A 24,470-nucleotide genomic window follows, 5' to 3' on the forward strand; every position below is an offset into this window, starting at 1 on the left:
CCTGATTCATTGATTCACTCACACATTGAATGGCTCTCTATTATGCCTGATTCATTGATTCACTCACACATTGAATTTTTTATTTTTATTTTTATTTCACCTTTATTTAACCAGGTAGGCTGGTTGAGAACACCTTTATTTAACCAGGTAGGCTAGTTGAGAACAAGTTCTCATTTGCAACTGCGACCTGGCCAAGATAAAGCATAGCAGTGTGAACAGACAACAGAGTTACACATGGAGTAAACAATTAGCAAGTCAATAACACAGTAGAAAAAAAAATGGGCAGTCTATATACAATGTGTGCAAAAGGCATGAGGAGGTAGGCGAATAATACAATTTTGCAGATTAACACTGGAGTGATAAATGATCAGATGGGCATGTACAGGTAGAGATATTGGTGATATTGGTGTGCAAAAGAGCAGAAAAGTAAATAAATAAAAACAGTATAAAAACAGTATGGGAATGAGGCAGGTGAAAAGGGTGAGCTATTTACCTATAGACTATGTACAGCTGCAGCGATCGGTTAGCTGCTCGGATAGCTGATGTTTGAAGTTGGTGAGGGAGATAAAAGTCTCCAACTTCAGCGATTTTGCAATTCGTTCCAGTCACAGGCAGCAGAGTACTGGAACGAAAGGCGGCCAAATGAGGTGTTGGCTTTAGGGATGATCAGTGAGATACACCTGCTGGAGCGCGTGCTACGGATGGGTGTTGCCATCGTGACCAGTGAACTGAGATAAGGCGGAGCTTTACCTAGCATGGACTTGTAAATGACCTGGAGCCAGTGGGTCTGGCGACGAATATGTAGTGAGGGCCAGCCAACTAGAGCATACAAGTCGCAGTGGTGGGTGGTATAAGGTGCTTTAGTGACAAAACGGATGGCACTGTGATAGACTGCATCCAGTTTGCTGAGTAGAGTGTTGGAAGCCATTTTGTAGATGACATCGCCGAAGTCGAGGATCGGTAGGATAGTCAGTTTTACTAGGGTAAGCTTGGCAGCGTGAGTGAAGGAGGCTTTGTTGCGGAATAGAAAGCCGACTCTGGATTTGATTTTTGATTGGAGATGTTTGATGTGAGTCTGGAAGGAGAGTTTGCAGTCTAGCCAGACACCTAGGTACTTATAGATGTCCACATATTCAAGGTTGGAACCATCCAGGGTGGTGATGCTAGTCGGGCATGCGGGTGCAGGCAGCGATCGGTTGAAAAGCATGCATTTGGTTTTACTCGCGTTTAAGAGCAGTTGGAGGCCACGGAAGGAGTGCTGTATGGCATTGAAGCTCGTTTGGATAGCACAGTGTCCAATGACGGGCCGAAAGTATATAGAATGGTGTCGTCTGCGTAGAGGTGGATCAGGGAATCGCCCGCAGCAAGAGCAACATCATTGATATATACAGAGAAAAGAGTCGGCCCGAGAATTGAACCCTGTGGCACCCCATAGAGACTGCCAGAGGACCGGACAGCATGCCCTCTGATTTGACACACTGAACTCTGTCTGCAAAGTAATTGGTGAACCAGGCAAGGCAGTCATCCGAAAAGCCGAGGCTGTTGAGTCTGCCGATAAGAATTTGGTGATTGACAGAGTCGAAAGCCTTGGCGAGGTCGATGAAGACGGCTGCACAGTACTGTCTTTTATCGATGGCGGTTATGATATCATTTAGTACCTTGAGTGTGGCTGAGGTGCACCGTGACCGGCTCGGAAACCAGATTGCACAGCGGAGAAGGTACGGTGGGATTCGAGATGGTCAGTGACCTGTTTGTTGACTTGGCTTTCGAAGACCTTAGATAGGCAGGGCAGGATGGATATAGGTCTATAGCAGTTTGGGTCCAGGGTGTCTCCTCCTTTGAAGAGGGGGATGACTGCGGCAGCTTTCCAATCCTTGGGGATCTCAGACGATATGAAAGAGAGGTTGAACAGGCTGGTGATAGGGGTTGCGACAATGGCGGCAGATAGTTTCAGAAATAGCGGGTCCAGATTGTCAAGCCCAGCTGATTTGTACGGGTCCAGGTTTTGCAGCTCTTTCAGAACATCTGCTATCTGGATTTGGGTAAAGGAGAACCTGGAGAGGCTTGGGTGAGGAACTACGGGGGGCGGAGCTGTTGGCCGAGGTTGGAGTAGCCAGGCGGAAGGCATGGCCAGCCGTTGAGAAGTGCTTATTGAAGTTTTCGATAATCATGGATTTATCGGTGGAGACCGTGTTTCCTAGCCTCAGTGCAGTGGGCAGCTGGGAGGAGGTGCTCTTGTTCTCCATGGACTTCACAGTGTCCCAGAACTTTTTGGAGTTGGAGCTACAGGATGCAAACTTTTGCCTGAAGAAGCTGGCCTTAGCTTTCCTGACTGACTGCGTGTATTGGTTCCTGACTTCCCTGAACAGTTGCATATCACGGGGCTATTCGATGCTATTGCAGTCCGCCACAGGATGTTTTTGTGCTGGTCGAGGGCAGTCAGGTCTGGGGTGAACCAAGGGCTGTATCTGTTCTTGGTTCTGCATTTTTTGAACGGAGCATGCTTATCCAAAATGGTGAGGAAGTTACTTTTAAAGAATGACCAGGCATCCTCAACTGACGGGATGAGGTCAATGTCCTTCCAGGATACACGGGCCAGGTCGATTAGAAAGGCCTGCTCACAGAAGTGTTTTAGGGAGCGTTTGACAGTGATGAGGGGTGGTCGTTTGACTGCGGCTCCGTGGCGGATACAGGCGATGAGGCAGTGATCGCTGAGATCCTGGTTGAAGACAGCGGAGGTATATTTGGAGGGCCAGTTGGTCAGGATGACGTCTATGAGGGTGCCCTTGTTTACAGAGTTAGGGTTGTACCTGGTGGGCTCTCTATTATGCCTGATTCATTGATTCACTCACACATTGAATGGCTCTCTATTATGCCTGATTCATTGATTCACTCACACATTGAATGGCTCTCTATTATGCCTGATTCATTGATTCACTCACACATTGAATGGCTCACTATTATGTCTGATTCATTGATTCACTCACACATTGAATGGCTCTCTATTATGCCTGATTCATTGATTCACTCACACATTGAATGGCTCTCTATTATGCCTGATTCATTGATTCACTCACACATTGAATGGCTCTCTATTATGCCTGATTCATTGATTCACTCACACATTGAATGGCTCTCTATTATGTCTGATTCATTGATTCACTCACACATTGAATGGCTCTCTATTATGTCTGATTCATTGATTCACTCACACATTGAATGGCTCTCTATTATGTCTGATTCATTGATTCACTCACACATTGAATGGCTCTCTATTATGTCTGATTCATTGATTCACTCACACATTGAATGGCTCTCTATTATGTCTGATTCATTGATTCACTCACACATTGAATGGCTCTCTATTATGTCTGATTCATTGATTCACTCACACATTGAATGGCTCTCTATTATGCCTGATTCACTCACACATTGAATGGCTCTCTATTATGCCTGATTCACTCACACATTGAATGGCTCTCTATTATGCCTGATTCACTCACACATTGAATGGCTCTCTATTATGCCTGATTCATTGATTCACTCACACATTGAATGGCTCTCTATTATGCCTGATTCATTGATTCACTCACACATTGAATGGCTCTCTATTATGCTTGATTCATTGATTCACTCACACATTGATTGATGATGTATAATTGATTCAGAATGATTTTTGTAATATATATAATATTTCTAATGTTAGTTTGTGTAAATGGGAGCTTTGGCTGAGTGTTGTATTTTGGATTAATTAAGGATCCCCGTTAGTTCCTGCCAAGGCAGCAGCTACTCTTCCTGGGGTTTATTATGGATCCCCATTAGTTCCTGCCAAGGCAGCAGCTACTCTTCCTGGGGTTTATTATGGATCCCCATTTAGTTCCTGTCAAGGCAGCAGCTACTCTTCCTGGGGTTTATTATGGATCCCCATTAGTTCCTGCCAAGGCAGCAGCTACTCTTCCTGGGGTTTATTATGGATCCCCATTAGTTCCTGTCAAGGCAGCAGCTACTCTTCCTGGGGTTTATTATGGATCCCCATTAGTTCCTGTCAAGGCAGCAGCTACTCTTCCTGGGGTTTATTATGGATCCCCATTAGTTCCTGCCAAGGCAGCAGCTACTCTTCCTGGGGTTTATTATGGATCCCCATTAGTTCCTGCCAAGGCAGCAGCTACTCTTCCTGGGGTTTATTATGGATACCCATTAGTTCCTGCCAAGGCAGCAGCTACTCTTCCTGGGGTTTATTATGGATCCCCATTAGTTCCTGCCAAGGCAGCAGCTACTCTTCCTGGGGTTTATTATGGATCCCCATTAGTTCCTGCCAAGGCAGCAGCTACTCTTCCTGGGGTTTATTATGGATCCCCATTAGTTCCTGTCAAGGCAGCAGCTACTCTTCCTGGGGTTTATTATGGATCCCCATTAGTTCCTGCCAAGGCAGCAGCTACTCTTCCTGGGGTTTATTATGGATCCCCATTAGTTCCTGCCAAGGCAGCAGCTACTCTTCCTGGGGTTTATTATGGATCCCCATTAGTTCCTGCCAAGGCAGCAGCTACTCTTCCTGGGGTTTATTATGGATCCCCATTAGTTCCTGCCAAGGCAGCAGCTACTCTTCCTGGGGTTTATTATGGATCCCCATTAGTTCCTGCCAAGGCAGCAGCTACTCTTCCTGGGGTTTATTATGGATCCCCATTAGTTCCTGTCAAGGCAGCAGCTACTCTTCCTGGGGTTTATTATGGATCCCCATTAGTTCCTGCCAAGGCAGCAGCTACTCTTCCTGGGGTTTATTATGGATCCCCATTAGTTCCTGCCAAGGCAGCAGCTACTCTTCCTGGGGTTTATTATGGATCCCCATTAGTTCCTGCCAAGGCAGCAGCTACTCTTCCTGGGGTTTATTATGGATCCTCATTAGTTCCTGCCAAGGCAGCAGCTACTCATCCTGGGGTTTATTATGGATCCCCATTAGTTCCTGCCAAGGCAGCAGCTACTCTTCCTGGGGTTTATTATGGATCCCCATTAGTTCCTGTCAAGGCAGCAGCTACTCTTCCTGGGGTTTATTATGGATCCCCATTAGTTCCTGCCAAGGCAGCAGCTACTCTTCCTGGGGTTTATTATGGATCCCCGTTAGTTCCTGCCAAGGCAGCAGCTACTCTTCCTGGGGTTTATTATGGATCCCCATTAGTTCCTGCCAAGGCAGCAGCTACTCTTCCTGGGGTTTATTATGGATCCTCATTAGTTCCTGCCAAGGCAGCAGCTACTCATCCTGGGGTTTATTATGGATCCCCATTAGTTCCTGCCAAGGCAGCAGCTACTCTTCCTGGGGTTTATCATGGATCCCCGTTAGTTCCTGCCAAGGCAGCAGCTACTCTTCCTGGGGTTTATTATGGATCTCCATTAGTTCCTGCCAAGGCAGCAGCTACTCTTCCTGGGGTTTATTATGGATCCTCATTAGTTCCTGCCAAGGCAGCAGCTACTCATCCTGGGGTTTATTATGGATCCCCATTAGTTCCTGCCAAGGCAGCAGCTACTCTTCCTGGGGTTTATCATGGATCTCCATTAGTTCCTGCCAAGGCAGCAGCTACTCTTCCTGGGGTTTATTATGGATCCTCATTAGTTCCTGCCAAGGCAGCAGCTACTCATCCTGGGGTTTATTATGGATCCCCATTAGTTCCTGCCAAGGCAGCAGCTACTCTTCCTGGGGTTTATTATGGATCCCCATTAGTTCCTGTCAAGGCAGCAGCTACTCATCCTGGGGTTTATTATGGATCCCCATTAGTTCCTGCCAAGGCAGCAGCTATTCTTCCTGGAGTTTATTATGGATCCCCATTAGTTCCTGCCAAGGCAGCAGCTACTCTTCCTGGGGTTTATTATGGATCCCCATTAGTTCCTACCAAGGCAGCAGCTACTCTTCCTGGGCTTTATTATGGATCCCCATTAGTTCCTGCCAAGGCAGCAGCTACTCTTCCTGGGGTTTATTATGAATCCCCATTAGTTCCTGCCAAGGCAGCAGCTACTCTTCCTGGGGTTTATTATGGATCCCCATTAGTTCCTGCCAAGGCAGCAGCTACTCTTCCTGGGGTTTATTATGGATCCCCATTAGTTCCTGCTAAGGCAGCAGCTTCTCTTCCTGGGGTTTATTATGGATCCACATTAGTTCCTGCCAAGGCAGCGGCTACTCTTCCTGGGGTTTATTATGGATCCCCATTAGTTCCTGCCAAGGCAGCAGCAGCTACTCTTCCTGGGGTTTATTATGTATCCCCATTAGTTCCTGCCAAGGCAGCAGCTACTCTTCCTGGGGTTTATTATGGATCCCCATTAGTTCCTGCCAAGGCAGCAGCTACTCTTCCTGGGGTTTATTATGGATCCCCATTAGTTCCCGCCAAGGCAGCAGCTACTCTTCCTGGGATTTATTATGGATCCTCATTAGTTCCTGCAAAGGCAGCAGCTACTCTTCCTGGGGTTTATTATGGATCCCCATTAGTTCCTGCCAAGGCAGCAGCTACTCTTCCTGGGCTTTATTGTGGATCCCCATTAGTTCCTGCCAAGGCAGCAGCTACTCTTCCTGGGGTTTATTATGGATCCCCATTAGTTCCTGCCAAGGCAGCAGCTACTCTTCCGGGGATTTATTATGGATCCCCATTAGTTCCTGCCAAGGCAGCAGCTGCTGTACCTGAGGTCCAACAACATTAAGGCAGTTAAATATAATTAAACATTTGCATTTCAACAGATTTCACAACACATTATGTGTCCACTAAGGCCACTACTTTACAGTTCAAAGTGTGTGTTCTCTAAGGCCACTACTTTACAGTACAAAGTGTGTGTTCTCCCAGTCCCACTGTTTCATAAGGTGTATTTTTGCCTGTTTAAAAACAAATCTGATTCTACTGCTGCATCAGTTACCTTATGTGGAATAGAGTTCCATGTAGTCATGGCTCTATGTAGTACTGTGCACCTCGCATAGTCTGTTCTGGACTTGGGGACTGTGAAGAGACCTCTGGTGGCATGTCTTGTGGGGTATGCGTGGGTGTCTGAGCCGTGTGCCAGCAGTTCAAACAGACATGTCAATGCTTCTTACAAATACAAGTAGTGATGAAGTCAATCTCTCCTCTACATTGAGCCAGGGCATATGATTAATATTAGCTCTCCGTGTCCATCCATGGGCCAGCCGTGCTGCCCTGTTCTGAGACAGCTGTAATTTCCCATGTCCTTCTTTTGTGGCACCTGACCACACGACTGGACAGTAGTCCAGGTGCCACAAAACTCAGGCCTGCAAAGGCAGAACAGTGCTTTATTATGGACAGACTTCTCCCCATCTTAGCTACTGTTGCATCAATATGTTTTCACCATGACTGTTCACAATCCAGGGTTACTCCAAGCAGTTTAGTCACCTCAACTTGCTCAACTTCCACATTCATTACAGGCTTTTGGTGAGGTTTAGGGTTTAGTGAATGATTTGTCCCAAATACTATCAGCTTATTTATATTGCCACCCATTCTTAAACTGACTGCAGCTCTTATTGCAGTGATTTCACTTGCTGTGGTCACTGACGTGCACAATAATGAGTCATCATAGACGAACACAGCATTTTCTCAGGGCCAATGGCAGCTCATTAGTAAAGATTGAACAAAGCAAGGGGCCTAGACAGCTGCCCTGGGGAATGCCTGACTCTACCAGGATTATGTTGGCTTCCGTTAAAGAACACCCTCTGGGTTCTGTTAGACAGGTAACTCTTTATCCACAATATAGCAAGTGGTGTAAAGCCATAACACAGATGTTTTTCCAACAGCAGATTATGACCGATAATGTCAGAAGCTGGACTGAAAAAAACATCCCCCCACAATCTGATAATTTTCAATTTCTCTCAGCCAATCAGTCATTTGTCAAGTGCTATGCTTGTTGAATGCCCTTCCTTATAATTGTGCTGAAAATGTTAACTTGTTTACAGTGAACTAGCATTGTATCTGTGCTGTTCAGTGTTGCAGTGATTTCACTTGCTGTGGTCGCTGACGTTTATAACATTAAGTCATCATAGCATTGTATCTGCTAAAAACAATATCCCCAAAAGTTTACTAAGGGTTGGTAACAGGCTGATTGGTTGGCTGTTTGAGCAAGTAAAGGGTGCTTTGCTATTTTTTTATTTTTTTATTTGACCTTTATTTAACCAGGCAAGTCAGTTAAGAACACATTCTTATTTTCAATGACGGCCTGGGAACAGACAGACAGGAGAGGGAAACTGGTCTAGGAACAGTGGGTTAACTGCCTGTTCAGGGGCAGAACAGGCAGTTGTCAGCTCGGGGTTTGAACTCGCAACCTTCCGGTTACTAGTCCAACGCTCTAACCACTAGGCTACGCTGCCGCCCCTATTCTTGGGTAGCGGAATGACTTTTGCTTCCCTCCAGGCCTGGGGGCATACACTTCCCTGTAAGGCTTAGATTGAAGATATGGAAAATAGGAGTGGCAATATCGTTCAATATTATCCTCAGTCATTTTACATAAAAAATGTCAGACTCAGGTAGCTTGTCATGGTTGATGGACAACACTTTTTAAAGAATTCAAAATTACAATGCATGTATTTTATAATTTGGTCAGTTATCCATGGATGTGTATAGGTTCAGAATTTAGTTTTTGACATTCCTAAGTTTACTAATCTTGACGATGTTGCAGGAATGTACCAATAAGTGCTGTGACGCGGCCACCTGTAAGTTGACCTGGGGATCGGCCTGCGCTCAGGGAGGCTGCTGCAAGGACTGCAAGGTTAGTCCAGCTGCTGTCGGTCTTCAAAACCGTATGGATTAGGGCGCTCCCCAAAACGGACAGCAAATCAAGGATTTTCAATTAAAGCAGTTTGAAGGTGGGGGAGGGCCTAGGATTGTGTTGAGCTATTTCGTCAGAGGTTTCAACTTGGGAGGTGTCAACTTTTGATTTTAATAATGAAAACCGATTTTGAAAATGAATGTTTCTCCGGCCTAATTTCTTTCCAATTTTTTCAGATCAGCGTGTCAGGGACACCGTGCAGGGGATCTGTCAACTCATGCGACCTCCCAGAATACTGCAACGGCTCCGCCTCCTTCTGTCCATCAGACTTCTATATCATGGATGGGCTTCTCTGTGAGAACAACGCGGCGTACTGTTATGAGGGCCGCTGCCAGACCTACGACTACCAATGCAAACATCTTTTTGAAACGGGTACAAAATAAACATTATTTTTATATAGTTGATATTATTTTTATATAGTTGATATTATTTTTATATATTTGATATTATTTTTATATAGTTGATATTATTTTTATATCGTTGATATTATTTTTATTGTATATATTTAATTTTAATTTAATTTTATATATTTAATTTTAATTTAATTTTATATATTTAATTTTAATTTAATTTTATATATTTAATTTTAATTTAATTTTATATATTTAATTTTAATTTAATTTTATATATTTAATTTAAATTTAATTTTATATATTTAATTTTAATGTTATTTTATATATTTAATTTTACTTTTATTTTATATATTTAATTTTAATTTGATTTTATATATTTAATTTTAATTTAATTTTATATATTTAATTTTAATTTGATTTTATATATTTGGTTTTATATATTTTAATTTATATATTTTAATTTAATTTTATATATTTTATATATTTGAATCAAGAAAGTAACTGTGACCTGACTGTTAATATTTTCCTTCTTTTATTTCTTAAGTCTGAAATGTTAAATGTTTTGATTTATTTATTCTTCCCAGGTGCAAGCAAAGCAGCAGACATCTGCTTTCAGACGGCGAATCTAAAGGGGGATGCGTTTGGGAACTGTGGAATGACGGCGTCTGGGACCTATGTGAAATGTAGTTTGGCGTAAGTGATCTGAATTTGTCATCGCCATTCATAATTTGACGAAAAAGTAAGATGAGAAATGTTTCATTACTGTTAAGTTTTAGAACACCTACTCATTCTAGGGTTTTTCTTCATTTTTACTATTTTCTACATTGTAGAATAATAGTGAAGACATCAAAACTATGTTATAACACATATGGAATCATGTAGTAACCAAAAAAAGTGTTGGTAGGTTGAGAGAATGTCAAGGCAAAGGGTGGCTCTGTAAAATATATTTTATAGGTAGGTTGAGAGAATGTCAAGGTAAAGGGTGGCTCTGTAAAATATATTTTATAGGTAGGTTGAGAGAATGTCAAGGCAAAGGGTGCCTCTGTAAAATATATTTTATAGGTAGGTTGAGAGAATGTCAAGGTAAAGGGTGCCTCTGTAAAATATATTTTATAGGTAGGTTGAGAGAATGTCAAGGCAAAGGGTGGCTCTGTAAAATATATTTTATAGGTAGGTTGAGAGAATGTCAAGGCAAAGGGTGCCTCTGTAAAATATATTTTATAGGTAGGTTGAGAGAATGTCAAGGCAAAGGGTGGCTCTGTAAAATATATTTTATAGGTAGGTTGAGAGAATGTCAAGGCAAAGGGTGCCTCTGTAAAATATATTTTATAGGTAGGTTGAGAGAATGTCAAGGCAAAGGGTGCCTCTGTAAAATATATTTTATAGGTAGGTTGAGAGAATGTCAAGGCAAAGGGTGGCTCTGTAAAATATATTTTATAGGTAGGATGAGAGAATGTCAAGGCAAAGGGTGCCTCTGTAAAATATATTTTATAGGTAGGTTGAGAGAATGTCAAGACAAAGGGTGGCTCTGTAAAATATATTTTATAGGTAGGTTGAGAGAATGTCAAGGCAAAGGGTGCCTCTGTAAAATATATTTTATAGGTAGGTTGAGAGAATGTCAAGGCAAAGGGTGCCTCTGTAAAATATATTTTATAGGTAGGTTGAGAGAATGTCAAGACAAAGGGTGGCTCTGTAAAATATATTTTATAGGTAGGTTGAGAGAATGTCAAGGCAAAGGGTGCCTCTGTAAAATATATTTTATAGGTAGGTTGAGAGAATGTCAAGGCCGAGTGTAGGGCCCGGCCCCCCCCGGGGCTGAGTGTAGGGCCCGGCCCCCCCCGGGGCTGAGTGTAGGGCCCGGCCCCCCCCGGGGCTGAGTGTAGGGCCCGGCCCCCCCCGGGGCTGAGTGTAGGGCCCGGCCCCCCCAGGGCTAAGTGTAGGGCCCGGCCCCCTCGCTGTCTCCACTGTGTTACTACTGACTCCCTCCCGGTCTCCACTGTGTTCCTACTGACTCCCTCCCCCTCTCCACTGTGTTACTACTGACTCCCTCCCTGTCTCCACTGTGTTACTACTGACTCCCTCCCTGTCTCCACTGTGTTACTACTGACTCCCTCCCGGTCTCCATTGTGTTACTACTGACTCCCTCCCTGTCTCCACTGTGTTACTACTGACTCCCTCCCTGTCTCCACTGTGTTACTACTGACTCCCTCCCCGTCTCCACTGTGTTACTACTGACTCCCTCCCCGTCTCCACTGTGTTACTACTGACTCCCTCCCTGTCTCCACTGTGTTACTACTGACTCCCTCCCTGTCTCCACTGTGTTACTACTGACTCCTCCCTGTGTTACTACTGACTCCTCCCTGTCTCCCTGTGTTACTACTGACTCCCTCCCTGTCTCCACTGTGTTACTACTGACTCCCTCCCTGTCTCCACTGTGTTACTACTGACTCCCTCCCAGTCTCCACTGTGTTACTACTGACTCCCTCCCTGTCTCCACTGTGTTACTACTGACTCCCTCCCTGTCTCCACTGTGTTACTACTGACTCCCTCCCTGTCTCCACTGTGTTACTACTGACTCCCTCCCTGTCTCCACTGTGTTACTACTGACTCCCTCCCCGTCTCCACTGTGTTACTACTGACTCCCTCCCCGTCTCCACTGTGTTACTACTGACTCCCTGTCTCCACTGTGTTACTACTGACTCCCTCCCTGTCTCCACTGTGTTACTACTGACTCCCTCCCTGTCTCCACTGTGTTACTACTGACTCCCTCCCTGTCTCCACTGTGTTACTACTGACTCCCTCCCTGTCTCCACTGTGTTACTACTGACTCCCTCCCTGTCTCCACTGTGTTACTACTGACTCCCTCCCCGTCTCCACTGTGTTACTACTGTTCCACTGTGTTACTACTGACTCCCTCCCAGTCTCCACTGTGTTACTACTGACTCCTCCCTGTCTCCACTGTGTTACTACTGACTCCCTCCCCGTCTCCACTGTGTTACTACTGACTCCTCCCTGTCTCCACTGTGTTACTACTGACTACTACTGACCTCCCTGTCTCCACTGTGTTACTACTGACTCCCTCCCTGTCTCCACTGTGTTACTACTGACTCCCTCCCTGTCTCCACTGTGTTACTACTGACTCCCTCCCTGTCTCCACTGTGTTACTACTGACTCCCTCCCTGTCTCCACTGTGTTACTACTGACTCCCTCCCTGTCTCCACTGTGTTACTACTGACTCCCTCCCTGTCTCCACTGTGTTACTACTGACTCCCTCCCTGTCTCCACTGTGTTACTACTGACTCCCTCCCTGTCTCCACTGTGTTACTACTGACTCCCTCCCTGTCTCCACTGTGTTACTACTGACTCCCTCCCCACTGTGTTACTACTGACTCCCTCCCTGTCTCCACTGTGTTACTACTGACTCCCTCCCCGTCTCCACTGTGTTACTACTGACTCCCTCCCCACTGTGTTACTACTGACTCCCTCCCTGTCTCCACTGTGTTACTACTGACTCCCTCCCTGTCTCCACTGTGTTACTACTGACTCCCTCCCCGTCTCCACTGTGTTACTACTGACTCCCTCCCTGTCTCCACTGTGTTACTACTGACTCCCTCCCTGTCTCCACTGTGTTACTACTGACTCCCTCCCTGTCTCCACTGTGTTACTACTGACTCCCTCCCTGTCTCCACTGTGTTACTACTGACTCCCTCCCTGTCTCCACTGTGTTACTACTGACTCCCTGTCTCCACTGTGTTACTACTGACTCCCTCCCTGTCTCCACTGTGTTACTACTGACTCCCTCCCCGTCTCCACTGTGTTACTACTGACTCCCTGTCTCCACTGTGTTACTACTGACTCCCTCCCTGTCTCCACTGTGTTACTACTGACTCCCTGTCTCCACTGTGTTACTACTGACTCCCTCCCCGTCTCCACTGTGTTACTACTGACTCCCTCCCCACTGTGTTACTACTGACTCCCTCCCTGTCTCCACTGTGTTACTACTGACTCCCTCCCTGTCTCCACTGTGTTACTACTGACTCCCTGTCTCCACTGTGTTACTACTGACTCCCTGTCTCCACTGTGTTACTACTGACTCCCTGTCTCCACTGTGTTACTACTGACTCCCTCCCTGTCTCCACTGTGTTACTACTGACTCCCTCCCTGTCTCCACTGTGTTACTACTGACTCCCTCCCTGTCTCCACTGTGTTACTACTGACTCCCTCCCTGTCTCCACTGTGTTACTACTGACTCCCTCCCTGTCTCCACTGTGTTACTACTGACTCCCTCCCCACTGTGTTACTACTGACTCCCTCCCCACTGTGTTACTACTGACTCCCTCCCCACTGTGTTACTACTGACTCCCTCCCCACTGTGTTACTACTGACTCCCTCCCTGTCTCCACTGTGTTACTACTGACTCCCTCCCTGTCTCCACTGTGTTACTACTGACTCCCTCCCCACTGTGTTACTACTGACTCCCTCCCTGTCTCCACTGTGTTACTACTGACTCCCTCCCTGTCTCCACTGTGTTACTACTGACTCCCTCCCTGTCTCCACTGTGTTACTACTGACTCCCTCCCTGTCTCCACTGTGTTACTACTGACTCTCCCTGTCTCCACTGTGTTACTACTGACTCCCTCCCTGTCTCCACTGTGTTACTACTGACTCCCTCCCTGTCTCCACTGTGTTACTACTGACTCCCTCCCTGTCTCCACTGTGTTACTACTGACTCCCTCCCTGTCTCCACTGTGTTACTACTGACTCCCTCCCTGTCTCCACTGTGTTCCTACTGACTCCCTCCCTGTCTCCACTGTGTTCCTACTGACTCCCTCCCCACTGTGTTCCTACTGACTCCCTCCCCACTGTGTTACTACTGACTCCCTCCCTGTCTCCACTGTGTTACTACTGACTCCCTCCCTGTCTCCACTGTGTTACTACTGACTCCCTCCCTGTCTCCACTGTGTTACTGCTGACTCCCTCCCTGTCTCCACTGTGTTCCTACTGACTCCCTCCCCACTGTGTTCCTACTGACTCCCTCCCCACTGTGTTACTACTGACTCCCTCCCTGTCTCCACTGTGTTACTACTGACTCCCCCTCTCCACTGTGTTACTACTGACTCCTCCCTGTCTCCACTGTGTTACTACTGACTCCCTCCCCACTGTGTTACTACTGACTCCCTCCCTGTCTCCACTGTGTTACTACTGACTCCCTCCCCCCACTGTGTTACTACTGACTCCCTCCCTGTCTCCACTGTGTTACTACTGACTCCCTCCCTGTCTCCACTGTGTTACTACTGACTCCCTCCCCGTCTCCACTGTGTTACTACTGACTCCCTCCCTGTCTCCACTGTGTTACTACTGACTCCCTCCCTGTCTCCACTGTGTTACTACTGACTCCCTCTCCACTGTGTTACTACTGACTCCCTCCCCGTCTCCACTGTGTTACTACTGACTCCCTCCCCACTGTGTTACTACTGACTCCCTCCCCGTCTCCACTGTGTTACTACTGACTCCCTCCCTGTCTCCACTGTGTTACTACTGACTCCCTCTCCACTGTGTTACTACTGACTCCCTCCCCGTCTCCACTGTGTTACTACTGACTCCCTCCCTGTCTCCACTGTGTTACTACTGACTCCCTCCCTGTCTCCACTGTGTTACTACTGACTCCCTCCCTGTCTCCACTGTGTTACTACTGACTCCCTCCCTGTCTCCACTGTGTTACTACTGACTCCCTCCCTGTCTCCACTGTGTTACTACTGACTCCCTCCCTGTCTCCACTGTGTTACTACTGACTCCCTCCCCACTGTGTTACTACTGACTCCCTGTCTCCACTGTGTTACTACTGACTCCCTCCCTCCCCTCCCCTCCACTGTGTTACTACTGACTCCCTCCCTGTCTCCACTGTGTTACTACTGACTCCCTCCCTGTCTCCACTGTGTTACTACTGACTCCCTCCCTGTCTCCACTGTGTTACTACTGACTCCCTCCCTGTCTCCACTGTGTTCCTACTGACTCCCTCCCTGTGTTACTACTGACTCCCTCCCTGTCTCCACTGTGTTCCTGCAGTAATGCCATGTGTGGGAAGGTACAGTGCACTAACGTAAACACCAACAACCCTCCTCCTGGAGGCTCGGTCAGTAACCAGATCATCGATGGTTCTTCGTGTGTCAACGCAGACTTTAACCTGGGCTCTGATGTTCTTGACCCTGCCTATGTCAACCAGGGCAGCCCCTGCACCAAGGGGAAGGTAAGATTAGCCTTTTTGGTTTCAGTGTCTTCAACTTTGACCCTTTCTGTCTTTCTAAGATGATGTCACTTCCTCCACACGGCGGGTGGTGTGTGTGCCGAGCCATTGCTTCCACAGGGTGGGTGGTGTGTGTGTCAAACCATTTCTTCCACAGGGCGGGTGGTGTGTGTGTCAAACCATTTCTTCCACAGGGCGGGTGGTGTGTGTGTCAAACCATTTCTTCCACAGTGTGGGTGGTGTGTACTGAGGCGGCAGGACAACCATAATGCTTTGTAGTCATTGCTATGGGAGGTTTGTTTGAATCCAGAGATAATATCCAGGACTCCTCTCTTTTTCTTCCAGGCCTGCCTTGACTTCCAGTGTGTGAATGCCTCAGCTCTACTGTCTGTGGACCTCCACTGTGATGCCAACAACACATGTAACAGCCGAGGGGTAAGAGAAGGTCTCACCCACAGGCGGCAGGGTAGCCTAGTGGTTAGAGTGTAGAGGCGGCAGGGTAGCCTAGTGGTTAGAGTGTAGAGGCGGCAGAGTAGCCTAGTGGTTAGAGTGTAGAGGTGGCAGGGTAGCCTAGTGGTTAGAGTGTAGAGGAGGCAGGGTAGCCTAGTGGTTAGAGTGTAGAGGCGGCAGGGTAGCCTAGTGGTTAGAGTGTAGAGGCGGCAGGGTAGCCTAGTGGTTAGAGTGTAGAGGCGGCAGGGTAGCCTAGTGGTTAGAGTGTAGAGGTGGCAGAGGCGGCAGGGTAGCCTAGTGGTTAGAGTGTAGAGGCGGCAGGGTAGCCTAGTGGTTAGAGTGTAGAGGCGGCAGGGTAGCCTAGTGGTTAGAGTGTAGAGGCGGCTAGTGGTTAGAGGTAGCCTAGTGGTGGTTAGGGTAGCCTAGTGGTGGAGGCGGCAGGGTAGCCTAGTGGTTAGAGTGTAGAGGCGGCAGGGTAGCCTAGTGGTTAGAGTGTAGAGGCGGCAGGGTAGCCTAGTGGTTAGAGTGTAGAGGCGGCAGGGTAGCCTAGTGGTTAGAGTGTGGAGGCGGCAGGGTAGCCTAGTGGTTAGAGTGTGGAGGCGGCAGGGGAGCCTAGTGTGAATGCCTGAGGCCATCTGATGGGCTCTTCTGGGGAGAGATCTCACCCTCTAGAAGGGGTCGGGTACATCACGTGATACAGGCCATCTGATTGGCTCTTCTGGGGAGTCAAGACCAGTGTCTATTGTATTGGCTGGTTGATAAGTTCATTGATTGGCTCTACTTTGGAGAGAGACCAGTGTCTTGTATTGGCTGGTTGATTAGTTAATTGATCGGCTCTACTTGGGAGAGAGACCAGTGTCTGTTGTATTGGCTCTACTTGGGAGAGAGACCAGTGTCTATTGTATTGGCTGGTTGATTAGTTAATTGATTGGCTCTACTTGGGAGAGAGACCAGTGTCTATTGTATTGGCTGGTTGATTAGTTAATTGATTGGCTCTACTTGGGAGAGAGACCAGTGTCTATTGTATTGTCTGGTTGATTAGTTCATTGATTGGCTCTACTTGGGAGAGAGACCAGTGTCTGTTGTATTGGCTGGTTGATTAGTTAATTGATCGGCTCTACTTGGGAGAGAGACCAGTGTCTATTGTATTAGCTGGTTGATTAGTTCATTGATTGGCTCTACTTGGGAGAGAGACCAGTGTCTATTGTATTGGCTGGTTGATTAGTTAATTGATTGGCTCTACTTGGGAGAGAGACCAGTGTCTATTGTATTGGCTGGTTGATTAGTTAATTGATTGGCTCTACTTGGGAGAGAGACCAGTGTCTGTTGTATTGGCTGGTTGATTAGTTAATTGATCGGCTCTACTTGGGAGAGAGACCAGTGTCTTTTGTATTGGCTGGTTGATTAGTTAATTGATTGGCTCTACTTGGGAGAGAGACCAGTGTCTTTTGTATTGGCTGGTTGATTAGTTAATTGATTGGCTCTACTTGGGAGAGAGACCAGTGTCTTTTGTATTGGCTGGTTGATTAGTTAATTGATTGGCTCTTTGTATTGAGAGACCAGTGTAATTGTATTGGCTCTACTTGGGAGAGAGACCAGTGTTTTGTATTGGCTGGTTGATTAGTTAATTGATTGGCTCTACTTGGGAGAGAGACCAGTGTCTTTTGTATTGGCTGGTTGATTAGTTAATTGATCGGCTCTACTTGGGAGAGAGACCAGTGTCTTTTGTATTGGCTGGTTGATTAGTTAATTGATTGGCTCTACTTGGGAGAGAGACCAGTGTCTGTTGTATTGGCTGGTTGATTAGTTCATTGATTGGCTCTACTTGGGAGAGAGACCAGTGTCTGTTGTATTGGCTGGTTGATTAGTTAATTGATTGGCTCTACTTGGGAGAGAGACCAGTGTCTATTGTATTGGCTGGTTGATTAGTTAATTGATTGGCTCTACTTGGGAGAGAGACCAGTGTCTGTTGTATTGGCTGGTTGATTAGTTAATTGATTGGCTCTACTTGGGAGAGAGACCAGTGTCTATTGTATTGGCTGGTTGATTAGTTAATTGATTGGCTCTACTTGGGAGAGAGACCAGTGTCTATTGTATTAGCTGGTTGATTAGTTAATTGATTGGTATATCTCCCCCAGGTGTGTAACAACCAGGGCCACTGCCACTGTAATGACGGCTGGGGACCTCCTGACTGTGCCAAGTCAGGGAGAGGGGGCAGTGTGGACAGCGGGCCTGCACAGATAGGTAATCCTCACTGCACACCTCCCTCTACCTGCCTGTCATTATAGACAGGTAATCCTCACTGCACACCTGTCCTCTACCTGCCTGTCATTATAGACAGGTAATCCTCACTGCACACCTCCCTCTACCTGCCTGTCATTATAGACAGGTAATCCTCACTGCACACCTCCCTCTACCTGCCTGTCATTATAGACAGGTAATCCTCACTGCACACACCTGCCTGTCATTATAGACTACCTCCTGTCATTACAGACAGGTAATCCTCACTGCACACCTCCTCTACCTGCCTGTCATTATAGACAGGTAATCCTCACTGCACACCTCCCTCTACCTGCCTGTAATCCTCACTGCACACCTCCCTCTACCTGCCTGTCATTATAGACAGGTAATCCTCACTGCACACCTCCCTCTACCTGCCTGTCATTATAGATAGGTAATCCTCACTGCACACCTGTCCTCTACCTGCCTGTCATTATAGATAGGTAATCCTCACTGCACACCTGTCCTCTACCTGCCTGTCATTATAGACAGGTACTGTTCACTGCACACCTCCCTCTACCTGCCTGTCATTATAGACAGGTAATCCTCACTGCACACCTCCCTCTACCTGCCTGTCATTATAGACAGGTAATCCTCACTGCACACCTCCCTCTACCTGCCTGTCATTATAGACAGGTAATCCTCACTGCACACCTCCCTCTACCTGCCTGTCATTATAGACAGGTAATCCTCACTGCACACCTCCCTCTACCTGCCTGTCATTATAGACAGGTAATCCTCACTGCACACCTCCCTCTACCTGCCTGTCATTATAGACAGGTACTGTTCACTGCACACCTCCCTCTACCTGCCTGTCATTATAGACAGGTACTGTTCACTGCACACCTCCCTCTACCTGCCTGTCATTATAGACAGGTACTGTTCACTGCACACCTCCCTCTACCTGCCTGTCATTATAGACAGGTACTGTTCACTGCACACCTCCCTCTACCTGCCTGTCATTATAGACAGGTACTGTTCACTGCACACCTCCCTCTACCTGCCTGTCATTATAGACAGGTACTGTTCACTGCACACCTCCCTCTACCTGCCTGTCATTATAGACAGGTAATCCTCACTGCACACCTCCCTCTACCTGCCTGTCATTATAGACAGGTACTGTTCACTGCACACCTCCCTCTACCTGCCTGTCATTATAGACAGGTACTCCTCACTGCACACCTCCCTCTACCTGCCTGTCATTATAGACAGGTAATCCTCACTGCACACCTCCCTCTACCTGCCTGTCATTATAGACAGGTAATCCTCACTGCACACCTCCCTCTACCTGCCTGTCATTATAGACAGGTAATCCTCACTGCACACCTCCCTCTACCTGCCTTATAGACCTGTCATTATAGACAGGTAATCCTCACTGCACACCTCCCTCTACCTGCCTGTCATTATAGACAGGTAAGCCTCACTGCACACCTCCCTCTACCTGCCTGTCATTATAGACAGGTAATCCTCACTGCACACCTCCCTCTACCTGCCTGTCATTATAGACAGGTACTGTTCACTGCACACCTCCCTCTACCTGCCTGTCATTATAGACAGGTAATCCTCACTGCACATCTCCCTCTACCTGCCTGTCATTATAGACAGGTACTGTTCACTGCACACCTCCCTCTACCTGCCTGTCATTATAGACAGGTACTGTTCACTGCACACCTCCCTCTACCTGCCTGTCATTATAGACAGGTAATCCTCACTGCACACCTCCCTCTACCTGCCTGTCATTATAGACAGGTAATCCTCACTGCACACCTCCCTCTACCTGCCTGTCATTATAGACAGGTACTGTTCACTGCACAACTTTCCTCTGTCTACCTGCCTGTCATTATAGACAGGTACTGTTTACTGCACACCTGTCCTCCCTCTACCTGCCTGTCATTATAGACAGGTACTGTTCACTACACACCTTTCCTGTCTCTACCTGCCTGTCATTATAGACAGGTACTGTTCACTGCACACCTTTCCTGTCTCTACCTGCCTGTCATTATAGACAGGTACTGTTCACTGCACACCTTTCCTGTCTCTACCTGCCTGTCATTATAGATGGGTACTGTTCACTCCCTGAGGGACGGCCTGCTGACCTTCACTAATAACTATCACTCTGCTTCTCCCAGATTATTCCCTGAGGGACGGCCTGCTGACCTTCACTAATAACTATCACTCTGCTTCTCCCAGATTATTCCCTGAGGGACGGCCTGCTGACCTTCACTAATAACTATCACTCTGCTTCTCCCAGATTATTCCCTGAGGGACGGCCTGCTGATCTTCTTCCTGCTGGTGGTTCCCATCCTGGTGCTGCTGGTGTTAGTGCTGCTCTATGTGTTCAGAAGGGATACCCTGGAAAGATGCCTCAAAGGACCACGCTCCAGACGCTCCAGGTAAACACTGTTTATCACCACGCTCTAGGTAAACACTGTCTATCACCACGCTCTAGGTAAACACTGTCTATCACCACGCTCTAGGTAAACACTGTCTATCACTACGCTCCAGGTAAACACTGTCTATCACCACGCTCTAGGTAAACACTGTCTATCACCACGCTCTAGACGCTCTAGGTAAACACTGTCTATCACCACGCTCTAGACGCTCTAGGTAAACACTGTCTATCACCACGCTCTAGGTAAACACTGTCTATCACCACGCTCTAGACGCTCTAGGTAAACACTGTCTATCACCACGCTCCAGACGCTCCAGGTAAACACTGTCTATCACCACGCTCTAGACGCTCTAGGTAAACACTGTCTATCACCACGCTCTAGACGCTCTAGGTAAACACTGTCTATCACCACGCTCTAGGTAAACACTGTCTATCACCACGCTCTAGACGCTCTAGGTAAACACTGTCTATCACCACGCTCCAGACGCTCCAGGTAAACACTGTCTATCACCACGCTCTAGGTAAACACTGTCTATCACCACGCTCTAGGTAAACACTGTCTATCACTACGCTCTAGGTAAACACTGTCTATCACCACGCTCTAGGTAAACACTGTCTATCACCACGCTCTAGGTAAACACTGTCTATTACCACGCTCTAGGTAAACACTGTCTATCACCACGCTCTAGGTAAACACTGTCTATCACCACGCTCTAGGTAAACACTGTCTATCACCACGCTCTAGGTAAACACTGTCTATCACCACGCTCTAGGTAAACACTGTCTATCACCACGCTCTAGGTAAACACTGTCTATCACCACGCTCTAGGTAAACACTGTCTATCACCACGCTCTAGGTAAACACTGTCTATCACCACGCTCTAGGTAAACACTGTCTATCACCACGCTCTAGGTAAACACTGTCTATCACTACGCTCCAGGTAAACACTGTCTATCACCACGCTCTAGGTAAACACTGTCTATCACCACGCTCTAGGTAAACACTCACCACGTCTAGGTCACCATCTACCACGCTCTAGGTAAACACTGTAAACACTGTCTATCACCACGCTCTAGGTAAACACTGTCTATCACCACGCTCTAGGTAAACACTGTCTATCACCACGCTCCAGGTAAACACTGTCTATCACCACGCTCCAGGTAAACACTGTCTATCACCACACTCTAGGTAAACACTGTCTATCACCACGCTCTAGGTAAACACTGTCTATCACCACGCTCTAGGGAAACACTGTCTATCACCACGCTCTAGGTAAACACTGTCTATCACCACGCTATCACCACGCTAGGTAAACACTGTCTATCACCACGCTCTAGGTAAACACTGTCTATCACTACGCTCTAGGTAAACACTGTCTATCACCACGCTCTAGGTAAACACTGTCTATCACCACGCTCTAGGTAAACACTGTCTATCACCACGCTCTAGGTAAACACTGTCTATCACCACGCTCTAGGTAAACACTGTCTATCACTACGCTCTAGGTAAACACTGTCTATCACTACGCTCTAGGTAAACACTGTCTATCACCACGCTCTAGGTAAACACTGTCTATCACCACGCTCTAGGTAAACACTGTCTATTACTACGCTCTAGGTAAACACTGTCTATCACCACTCTCTAGGTAAACACTGTCTATCACCACGCTCTAGGTAAACACTGTCTATCACCACGCTCTAGGTAAACACTGTCTATCACCACGCTCTAGGTAAACACTGTCTATTACTACGCTCTAGGTAAACACTGTCTATCACCACGCTCTAGGTAAACACTGTCTATTACCACGCTCTAGGTAAACACTGTCTATCACCACGCTCTAGGTAAACACTGTCTATCACCACGCTCTAGGTAAACACTGTCTATCACCACGCTCTAGGTAAACACTGTCTATCACCACGCTCTAGGTAAACACTGTCTATCACCACGCTCTAGGTAAACACTGTCTATCACCACGCTCTAGGTAAACACTGTCTATCACCACGCTCTAGGTAAACACTGTCTATCACCACGCTCTAGGTAAACACTGTCTATCACTACGCTCTAGGTAAACACTGTCTATCACCACGCTCTAGGTAAACACTGTCTATCACCACGCTCTAGGTAAACACTGTCTATCACCACGCTCTAGGTAAACACTGTCTATCACCACGCTCCAGGTAAACACTGTCTATCACTACGCTCTAGGTAAACACTGTCTATCACCACGCTCTAGGTAAACACTGTCTATCACCACGCTCTAGGTAAACACTGTCTATCACCACGCTCTAGGTAAACACTGTCTATCACTACGCTCTAGGTAAACACTGTCTATCACCACGCTCTAGGTAAACACTGTCTATCACCACGCTCTAGGTAAACACTGTCTATCACCACGCTCTAGGTAAACACTGTCTATCACCACGCTCTAGGTAAACACTGTCTATTACCACGCTCCAGACGCTCTAGGTAAACACTATCTATCACCACGCTCTAGGTAAACACTGTCTATTACCACGCTTCTGTCGCTAATTGGATGGACACCTAGCTATGGACACTTACAGTTGAAGTTGGAAGTTTACATACACCTTAGCCAAATTACATTTAAACTCAGTTGTTCACAATTCTTGACATTTAATCAGAGTAAAAATTCCCTGTTTTAGGTCAGTTAGGATCCCCACTTTCGTTTAAGAATGTGAAATGTCAGAATAATAGTAGAGTGATTTATTTCAGCTTGTATTTCTTTCATCACATTCCCAGTTGGTCAGAAGTTTACATACACTCAAATAGTATTTGGTAGCATTGCCTTTAAATTGTTTAACTTCGGTCAAATGTTTCGGGTAGCCTTCCACAGGCTTCCCACAATGTGTTGGGTGAATTTTGGCCCATTTCTTCTGACAGAGCTGGTGTAACTGAGTCAGGTTTGTAGGCCTCCTTGCTCGAACACGCTTTCAGTTCTGCCCACAATTTTTCTTTGGTATTGAGGTCTTGGCTTTGTGATGGCCACTCCAATACATTGACTTTTTTGTCCTTAAGCCATTTTGTGACAACTTTGGAAGTATGTTTGGGGTCATTGTCCATTTGGAAGACCCATTTGCGACCAAGCTTTAACTTCCTGACTGATGTCTTGAGATGTTGCTTCAATATATCCACATAATTTCACTCCCTCATGATGCCATCTATTTTGTGAAGTGCCCCAGTCCCTCCTGCAGCAAAGCACCCCCACAACATGATGCTGCCATCCCCATGCTTCACGGTTGGGATGGTGTTCTTCAGCTTGCAAGCATCCCCCTTTTTTCCTCCAAACATAACGATGGTCATGATGGCCAAACAGTTCTATTTTCGTTTCATCAGACCAGAGTACATTTCTCCAAAAAGTACGATCTTTGTCCCCATGTGCAGTTGCAAACCGTAGTCTGGCTTTATGGCGGTTTTCGAGCAGCGGCTTCTTCCTTGCTGAGCGGCCTTTCAGGTTATGTTGATATAGGACTCGTCAGAAGCTTCTAAAGCCATGACATCATTTTCTGGAATGTTCCAAGCTGTTTAAAGGCACAGTCGACTTAGTGAATGTAAACTTCTGACCCACTGGAATTGTGATACAGTGAAATATAAGTGAAATAATCTGTCTGTAAACAATTGTTGGAAAAATTACTTGTCATGCACAAAGTAGATGTAATATAATAATAATAATAATAATATATGCCATTTAGCTGACGCTTTTATCCAAAGCGACTTACAGTCATGTGTGCATACATTCTACGTATGGGTGGTCCCGGGAATCGAACCCACTACCCTGGCGTTACAAGCGCCATGCTCTACCAACTGAGCCACAGAAGGACCACAAGTCGGTGATGTCCTCACCGACTTGCCAAAACTATCATCTGTTAACAAGAAATGTGTGGAGTGGTTGATAAATTAGTTTTAATGACTCCAACCCAAGTATATGTA

General features: G+C 46.6%; 1 long non-coding RNA gene and 1 pseudogene across 4 annotated transcripts in view; both read left to right on the top strand.

The window, feature by feature from the left end:
- Positions 1-24,470, top strand: part of LOC127924497 (disintegrin and metalloproteinase domain-containing protein 9-like) — a 63,366-nt pseudogene that overhangs the window by 33,877 nt on the left and 5,019 nt on the right. The window contains exons 13-19 of the transcript XR_008117999.1: positions 8,656-8,745; positions 8,982-9,177; positions 9,743-9,851; positions 15,225-15,405; positions 15,748-15,837; positions 17,991-18,096; positions 20,384-20,525. The product of XR_008117999.1 is annotated as a disintegrin and metalloproteinase domain-containing protein 9-like (transcript). The remainder of the gene's footprint in view (positions 1-8,655; positions 8,746-8,981; positions 9,178-9,742; positions 9,852-15,224; positions 15,406-15,747; positions 15,838-17,990; positions 18,097-20,383; positions 20,526-24,470) is intronic.
- LOC127924499 (uncharacterized) lies at positions 21,051-22,980 on the top strand. 3 transcript variants are annotated; one of them, XR_008118002.1, is made up of 4 exons: positions 21,051-21,409; positions 21,835-21,974; positions 22,283-22,338; positions 22,563-22,980. It is a non-coding gene; the product is annotated as an uncharacterized LOC127924499 (long non-coding RNA). The 3 variants fall into 3 exon arrangements; XR_008118003.1 differs by having other exon boundaries at positions 22,703-22,980; XR_008118001.1 differs by having other exon boundaries at positions 22,283-22,980.

The sequence above is a fragment of the Oncorhynchus keta genome, unplaced genomic scaffold (genome assembly GCF_023373465.1).
Source record: "Oncorhynchus keta strain PuntledgeMale-10-30-2019 unplaced genomic scaffold, Oket_V2 Un_contig_4115_pilon_pilon, whole genome shotgun sequence".
Taxonomy (NCBI): Eukaryota; Metazoa; Chordata; class Actinopteri; order Salmoniformes; family Salmonidae; genus Oncorhynchus; species Oncorhynchus keta.